The sequence below is a fragment of the Trachypithecus francoisi genome, unplaced genomic scaffold (assembly GCF_009764315.1).
Source record: "Trachypithecus francoisi isolate TF-2019V2 unplaced genomic scaffold, Tfra_2.0 Lachesis_group15, whole genome shotgun sequence".
Classification (NCBI taxonomy): domain Eukaryota; kingdom Metazoa; phylum Chordata; class Mammalia; order Primates; family Cercopithecidae; genus Trachypithecus; species Trachypithecus francoisi.
This window is the reverse complement of record NW_022681460.1, coordinates 77,129,168-77,134,606: the sequence shown is the minus strand read 5'-3', so window position 1 is coordinate 77,134,606 and position 5,439 is coordinate 77,129,168. Positions and strand designations below refer to the sequence as shown.

The window sequence follows — 5,439 nt, the reverse complement described above, 5'->3', positions numbered from 1 at the left end:
TTCCTTCATTTCAACTTTGGTGAATCTGGCAATTATGTGTCTTGGAGTTGGTCTTCTGGAGGAGTATCTTTGTGGCGTTCTCTGTATTTCCTGAATTTGAATGTTGGCCTGCCCTACTAGGTTGGGGAAGTTCTCCTGGATGATATCCTGAAGAGTGTTTTCCAACTTGGTTCCATTTTCCCCCTCACTTTCAGGCACTCCAGTCAGAGGTAGATTTGGTCTTTTTACATAATCCCATAGTTCTTGCAGGCTTTGTTCATTTCTTTTTCTTCTTTTTTCTTTTGGTTTCTCTTCTCGCTTTATTTCATTCATTTGATCCTCAATCGCTGATACTCTTTCTTCCAGTTGATCGAGTCGGTTCCTGAAGCTTGTGCATTTGTCACGTATTTCTCGTGTCATGGTTTTCATCTCTGTCATTTCATTTATGACCTTCTCTGCATTAATTATTCTAGCTGTCAATTCTTCCATTCTTTTTTCAAGATTTTTAGTTTCTTTGCACTGGGTACATAATTCCTCCTTTAGCTCTGAGAAGTTTGGTGGACTGAAGCCTTTTTCTCTCATCTCGTCAAAGTCATTCTCTGACCAGCTTCGTTCCATTGCTGGCGATGAGCTGCGCTCCTTTGCAGGGGGAGATGCGCTCTTATTTTTTGAATTTCCAGCTTTTCTGCCCTGCTTTTTCCCCATCTTTGTGGTTTTATCTGTCTCTGGTCTTTGATGATGGTGACATACTGATGGGGTTTTGGTATAGGTGTCCTTCCTGTTTGATAGTTTTCCTTCTAAAAGTCAGGACCCTCAGCAGTAGATCTGTTGCAGATTGCTTGAGGTCCACTCTAGACCCTGTTTGCCTGGGTATCAGCAGCAGAGGTTGCAGAAGATAGAATATTGCTGAACAGCGAGTGTACCTGTCTGATTCTTACTTTGGAAGCTTCCTCTCAGGGGTGCACTCCACCCTGTGAGGTGTGGGGTGTCAGACTGCCCCTAGTGGGTGATGTCTCCCAGTTAGGCTACTCAGGGGTCAGGGACCCATTTGAGCAGGCAGTCTGTCCCTTCTCAGATATCAGCCTCCATGTGGGGAGAGCCACTGCTCTCTTCAAAGCTGTCAGACAGAGTCGTTTGTGTGTGCAGAGGTTTCTGCTGCTCTTTTTGTTGTTGTTGTTTAGCTGTGCCCTGTTCCCAGAGGTGGAGTCTACAGAGACGGGCAGGTTTCCTTGAGCTGCTGTGAGCTCCACCCAGTTTGAGCTTCCCAGTGGCTTTGTTTACCTACTTAAGCCTCAGCAATGGTGGGTGCCCCTCCCCCAGCCTCGCTGCTGCCTTGCCGTTAGATCGCAGACTGCTGTGCTAGCAATGAGGGAGGCTCCGTGGCCGTGGGAACTTCCCTGCGAAGTGTGGGATATATTCTCCTGGTGTGCTCGTTTGCTTAAAGCACAGTATTGGGGTGGGAGTTACTCAATTTTCCAGGTGTTGTGTGTCTCAGTTCCCCTGGCTAGGAAAAGGGATTCCCTTCCCCTTGCGCTTCCCAGGGGAGGCGATGCCTCGCCCTGCTTCAGCTCTCGCTGGTCGGGCTGCAGCAGTTGACCAGCACCGATTGTCCGGCACTCCCTAATGAGATGACCCCAGTACCTCAGTTGAAAATGCAGAAATCACCGGTCTTCTGTGTCGCTCGCGCTGGGAGTTGGAGACTGGAGCTGTTCCTATTCGGCCATCTTGCTCTGCCGGCTGGCAATTCTCTCCTTTTCCTGCTGTGCAGAGATGCTCTGCACCACGTGCTTCTCCACCTAATTTATCATGTGTTCTCGCTTCTTTCAAAGCATCATGTTCTGCACAGATATACGATAGTCCAGGTGATTCTTTAGTTACTTATATACTCTATGCAGTTGTTCCCAGTAACCTCCAAAGCCATGGCAATGTTGTTTTTCTGCACATCCAAAAGGTAATGGCGCTTCTGAAGGAGTGCCCGCTGTGACTTCTCCAAATCAACTGCATCCTGGATTTGTTTGATAGAAGCCTGCTCTACCTCTTGTAGTTGGGCAATTTTTTGTTCATTGAATTTTTCAGCAAAATCTCCAATAGAGGCACCATATTTTTATATTATATAGACAAATAACCATACTATTGATGTGGTAGAGAAGGTCTCTGGGATAATCATATATTTTTCCTTGGATAAAGCACACAAGATAAGCCCAGTTCTGAGCACAAAGGGTCCTGTTACACCAGTTTTAGGATAAAGAAACTGGAAGAATTCCTCAGGGATCAGCCCCAAATGAACTTTTCCTCCATATTTAGGAAGAGGTGGTAGAGGGGCAAGGCATGGCTGCCCTGTGTGAAAGGTCTTCATTGCCTGCAATATCCCTGGACCTACTAAGGCTGTATTCTTAAGAGAGGGGGCCACTATGGCGGCGGCAGAATGTGCCACCTGGGACAGCATGGTCAGCAAAGGCCCAGGCAGTGGTCTTAGCATCCCTGTGATTCCAATCAGAGCCAATTTGCCTTTTAATCTTTGGTTTCTAGAGATTTCTATGTTAGTCATTTTAAAAATTTTATTCCTCTGTAGTCACAGAATAGACTTTGTATGATCTAAATTCTTTTAAATGTATTTAGACTGGTTTTATGGCCCAGAGTATGGTCTATGTTTCACATGCACATGAATGTTTCACATGCACATAAGAAAAATGTGTATTCTGCTGTTGTTGGTTGTGGATTGTTCTATAAATGTCAATTAGGTCAACTTAGTTGATAGTATTGTTCACATATTCCATGTTTTAGATAATTTTCTGTCTACTTGTTCTATCAAATATTGAGAGAGGTGAATTTAAATCTCCAACCATAATTGTGGATTTGTGCATTTCTTTATACAGTTGTGTTAGGTTTGGGTTCCTATGTTTTATTTATTTATATTTATTTTATTTTTTATTTTTAAATAGGTTTTGAGGGAACAGGTGGTGTTTGATTACATGAATAAATTCTTTAGTGATGATTTCTGAAATTTTGGTACACCTGTCACCCAAGCAGTGTACACTGTACCCAATGTGTAGTCTTTTATCCCTTGCCACCCCTCATTTTTTCCTCCATGTCCCTAAAGTCCAGTGTATCATTGTTATGCCTTTGGGTCCTCATAGCTTAGCTCCCATACATAAGTGAGAACCTATGATGTTTGGTTTTCCATTCCCGAGTTACTTCACTTAGCATAATAATCTCCAATTTCATACAGGTTGTTGTGAATGCTTATTATTTCACTCCTTTTTTATGGCTGAGTAGTATTCCATGGTATATCTCTATCTCTATCTCTATCTATATCACATTTTCGTTAAATACTCCTTGATTGATGGACATTTGGGTTGTTTCCATATTTTTTGCAATTGCAAATTGTGCTGCTATAAACATGTGTGAGTAAGTATCCTTTTTGTATAATGACTTCTTTTCCTCTGGGTATATATATGTTAGTGAGATTACTGGATCAAATGGTAGATGTACTTTTAGTTCTTTAAGGAATCTTCACACTGTTTTCCATAATGGTTGTACTAGTTTATGTTCCCACCAACAGTGTAAAACTGTTTCCTTTTCACCATATCCATGCCAACATCTATTATTTTTTGATTTTTTGATTATGGCACAATATAATCACAAATTGATTATGGAACAATATAATCACAATATTGATTTTACCCATCCAAGAGCATGAGATGTGTTTCCATTTATTTGTGTTGTCTACAATTTCTTTCAGCAGTGTTTTGTAGTTTTCCTTGTAGAGGTCTTTCACCTCCTTGGTTAGGTATTTTCCAAAGTATTCTATTTTATTTCTTTTGCAGCTATTGTGAAAGGGATTGAGTTCTTGATTTGATTCTCAACTTGGTTGCTGTTGGTGTATAGCAGAGCTACTGATTTGTACATTAATTTTGTATGCTGAAACTTTGCTGAATTCACTTACCAGTTCTAGGAGCTCTTTGGATGAATCTTTAGGGTTCTTCTGTCCTCTCCTTCCCTCCGCTTCCCTCCCCGCCACCCCCTCGCCTTTCTTTTTTTTTGATAGAGCCTCGCTCTGTTGCCAGGCTGGAGTGCAGTAGCGTGATCTCGGCTCACTGCAACCTCCACCTCCTGAGTTCAAGTGATTCTCCAGCCTCAGCCTCCCTTCTTTAGGGTTTTCTAGGTATATGATCATATCATGAGCAAACAGTGACAGTTTGACTTCCTCTTTACTGATTTGGGTGTCCTTTATTTCTTTCTTTGGTCTGATTGCACTGGCTAGGACTTCCAGTACTATGTTGAGTAGAAGTGATGAAAGTGGGTATCCTTGTCTTGTTCGTTTCTCAGGAGGAATGCTTTCAATGTTTCCCCCTTCAGTGTAATGATGGCTCTAGGTTTGTTGTAGGTGAATTTTATTACCTTAAGGTATGTCCTTTCTATGCCAATTTTGCTGAGGGTTTTGATCATAAAGGTTGCTGGATTTTGTCAAATGCTTTTCCTGCATCTATTGAGATGATCATGTGATTTTTGTTTTTAATTCTGTTTATGTGGTATATCACATTTACTGACTTCTGTAGGTTAAGCCATCCCTGCATCCCTGGTATAAAACCCACTTGATCATAGTGGATTATCTTTTTGATATGCTGTTGGATTTGGTTACCTAGTATTTTGTTGAAGATTTTTGTATCTATATTCATCAGGCATATTGGTCTGCAGTGTTTTTTTGTTGTTGTTGTTGTTATGTTCTTTCCTGGTTTTGATATTAGGGTGATAATGGCTTCATAGGATGGTGTAGGGAGCATGCCCTTTTTCTCTCTTTTGGAATAGTGTCAATAGGATTTGTAGTAATTCTTTGAATGTCTAATAGAATTCAGCTGTAAATCTGTCTGCTCCTGTACTTTTTTTGTTGTTGGCAATTTTTTTCGTTACCATTTTAATCTTGCTGCTTGTTATTAGTCTGTTCAGAGATTCTATATCTAGGAGGGTTGTATATTTACAGGAATTTATCCATCTCCTCTATGTTTTCTAGTTTATGTGTATAAAGGTGTTCATAGTAGCCTTGACTAATCTTTTATATTTCTGTGGTATCAGTTGTTATATCTTCCATTTCATTTCTAATTGAGCTTATTTAGATCTTCTCTCTTCTTTTCTTGGTTAATCTTGCTAATGGTCTATCAGTTTTATTTATCCTTTCAAAGAACCAGCTTTTTGTTTCACTTATCTTTTGTATTTTTTGTTTGTTTCAATTTCATTTAGTTTTGCTCTGATCTTTAATATGTCTTTTCTTCTGCCAAGTTTGGGTTTTGATTGTTCGTGTTTCTCCAGTTCCATGAGGTCCAACCTTAGATTGTTTATTTGTGCTCTTTCAGACTTTTTGATGTAGACACTTAATGATATGAAATTTCCTCTTAGCACCACTTTGGCTGTATCCCAGAGGTTTTGATAGGTTGTGTCACTATTATTGATCAGTTCAAAGAA

The 5,439-nt window shown here is 40.5% G+C and overlaps 1 pseudogene; it reads right to left on the bottom strand.

Moving 5' to 3' along the window:
* Positions 1 to 1,691: 1,691 nt before the first annotated feature.
* On the bottom strand, positions 1,692 to 2,425 carry LOC117097405 (annotated as a pseudogene).
* Positions 2,426 to 5,439: the final 3,014 nt, after the last annotated feature.